The sequence below is a fragment of the Otolemur garnettii genome, unplaced genomic scaffold, assembly GCF_000181295.1.
Source record: "Otolemur garnettii isolate 467f Iridium unplaced genomic scaffold, OtoGar3 scaffold00236, whole genome shotgun sequence".
NCBI lineage: Eukaryota > Metazoa > Chordata > Mammalia > Primates > Galagidae > Otolemur > Otolemur garnettii.
The window spans coordinates 972,605-975,974 of NW_003852631.1; positions in this window are offsets into that span (position 1 = coordinate 972,605).

Sequence of the window (3,370 nt, forward strand, 5' to 3'; positions counted from 1 at the left end):
AAAAGAATTCAGAAGATCAGCCCTGCGTGCTCAGTGAAGATTGAAGACTGCTTACCTCAGTGGCCTGATTTCATTAGCCTTAGTACCAGGTGGAAATGATGGCTGTAGAGTTGGTTTTGTTTTTTAGCCAACATAGAATTCTGGCACTTAAGGCACTGCTAAAGTGATGGAGGCTATTTTTCAAATAAAAGTGAATACCTGGACTTGACGCCTGTAGGTCAAGTGGCTAAGGCGCCCACCTCATACACTAGAGCTGGCGGATTCAAATCCAACCCCAGCCTGCCAAACAACAATGACAACCAGAACCAAAAAATAGCCGGGCATTGTGGCAGGTGCCTGTCGTCGCAGCTGCTTGGGAGGCTGAGGCAAGAGAATGGCTTAAGCCCAGGAATTGGAGTTTGCTGTTAGCTGTGATGCCACGGCACTCTACCCAGAGCAACAGCTTGAGGCTCTGTTTCAAAAAAATAAAAGTGAACACCGGCCCAAAAGTAGATGTTTAAGACAATTCTGGTTAACTGAATAAAAACCACAACTCTTAGCACTAAGTCACGTTTCAAGCCAGGACAGAGGGCTCTGTGCAGGTGAAACTTAAAATCCAGGAGCAGATGGACCTTGACCCTCGGGGCAGAGCTAGTCCAGAGGGGGCATCTGGAGCCTGCATGGCCCCCAGGCAAGGCGGTGTGTGGGTAAAGCAGCTGCGGTTGGAAGCATCACTTCATGCCCACAGCTGATTCCCTCTCACTCATGTGGAGTGAGGGCTTACTGGTCAGCAGCGCAAAGGGCAAAGCTGTAAACAAAAGACCATGAAGAGAGAGTGGACACAAATGATTCCAAAAACACAAAATGTTAAGACTTTCAACCCAGAAAGGTCAAGGGATGGACTGGAAGCCACATAGTGCGTTAGTGGCAGCACTGATTGCAGAATTCAGACTCCGTGACTCCACACTTAATTCACATGCTTTTACAACCCAATAACAAAAATACAGTTGTAGGCAACAATACTCTAAACGTCTATATTCCAGAGTTATGTTGCTCCTTTAATCTCATCAGAAATCTATAAATTTAACTCTGCAGAAACTTTGAGAAAATCAGCAAAGATCCCCAAGTTGTTCCCTGTTTTAAGAGGAAGTGAAAATAGTGAAAAAGATCATGTAAATTGAAATGCCTTTTTATATACTTCCATTTGCAAATGCAATTTAAAATACAACGATAGGCATTTGTCAAAATCCATTACTTGGTCCACTAAGTAACATTGAAAAAAAAAGCAGGCCAGGTGTTGTGGTTCACGCCTGTGATCCCAGCATTTTGGGAGGCTGACTTGTGAAAGGAAGGTGGGAGTGCTAAAAGGATGGAAAAATCGAATTCTCTGTATTGTTAAACTTTCTGCTTCTATTAATTTGAAGCTTAAAATTTAATTTTTGGGGGGTGGGTGCGAGGGGAGACAGAGTCTAGCTTTGTCACCCAGACCAGAGTATAGTGGCACAATGGCCTCAAGCAGCCCTCCTGCCTCAGCAAAGTGCTAGGCTCACAGGCACGAGCTTCCGTGTGTGCCTAGTTCAGTGAAGCTTAAAACTTTTGTGACCACTGTTCCTTTGTCTTAAGCGTCCCCAAATGACAAAGCAAAAAGAACTTTAGAACCCACCACTATTACCATTTGCAGAATAAACACGTAAGCCCTACGGAGGGGAGGCCACTGGCCTCAAATCACGCTATCGGTGAGAATTTTCTATAACGATACAGTGTCTTCTGTTTTGAGCAAAAAGGGAAAAATTATAAAACTAAAAAGTAAAGCCCACATTTCACGATAATAAAGGGAATTTGATCCCCATCTCTACTGCCAACACCTGGACCTAGACCCCCTGTAAGGGCTCAGAAGTTTCTTCTGAAATGAAAATCAGTGATGTCTGGCTCTTTGATGTTCTCTTTCAGCTCACCCTGTTCCTTTCATTCATAGCACCACAATTGCAATTGTGTATTTTATTTGTCCAGAGCCTGCCTCTCCTCAACAACTTCCAGGGTAATGGAGACTGTGAAGTTTTTGTACATCCCTGGGTCCCTTGGCACCTGGGCACCTAATTAATATCTGATCGAATAAATTACTAGTAACAGACCGATCTGATAACAGCATTTAAGTCAGCACTAAGAGTTAAGATTTTGTTTTTGTATAAAAAACCACTGGGGAAATCACACAGGTAGGCAGGGAACAAACAGGGGCGGGAGATAATCTAACAGTCTGGAGAAAGGAGGAAACCAAGGGTTTCTCTGCCTCTCATTGTCTAGGCAAGGCCAGAAGCTGGTCTGAAGGCTCTGTGCTTTGAAATGCCTTGAAATTTCTTATGTCACCATGTCATCTGACATTCAGATCAAAGGCAGACTCTGTTTGATGGCCCTAGCAGCAGGCCTGGATCAAGGTTCCCGTGACCTGCGGGGAACTGAATTAGATCAGTTTGCAACGTCCACTAAACTAAGATCACAGCATTGCCATTTATTTGGCACCAATTGTGTGCAACGTGCTTTGTGAATATGAACCCATTTAACCTTCTCAATGAGAAAAGCAGGGCTTATTATCTCCATTTTGGAGCTGAGGAAGTTAAGGCTCAGAGACATTCAGTGACACGCCTACGCTTGCACAGCTGGTAAGGAGCAGACTTGGGATAGGAACCCAAGAGCCCAGGCCCCTTCTCCCTGTCACATGATCCATCATTATTCCCTTAGGCTTCCACATATTTTGACCACCAACAAAATGCTGCTTAGTTGTAACAGATAAAGATGAAACATACCTGGAGAAGCAGGATGCTTGGGGAATACTGAACACCTGTGCTTTAGAACGGCTCTCCCCACAGCGTGCTAAGGGCATGGACTCCAAGAACTCAGTCAGAGCCTCACTACTGAGAGTGTGGTCCATGGATGGCACCATCAGCCTCACCTGGAGCTCGTTAGACATGCAGCATCGCAGGCCCCAGATCTGCTGAGTCACGTCTGAAGTTTAACACAATCCCTAGGTGATGTGGATGCATCTTTACGTTTGAGAAGCACGGGTCCCCCTGTCCTTTAGAATCACACGGGGAGTTTTAAAGCATCCCCAAGGCCCAAATTAGGATGCATGACAGAAAGGCTGAGCTGTGTGCTTCTGAAGCTTCCCAGTGAGCGTAGAGGACCGTAACCCAGTCCCAACCCACTGCCTTATTTTTCCCTTGTTTCATACCACAGCTAAAACACGTGACCTGCCGAGTATAATGAAGAGGGTGGACTTCGACGATAAACAGATCAACATACCTGTTCTCATGGAATGTCCATTTAAGTGGGGGAAAGTGAACAGTAAGCAAGCAAATCAACAAATCATCAGGGTGAGAAGGGTTCTGCAGAGAAC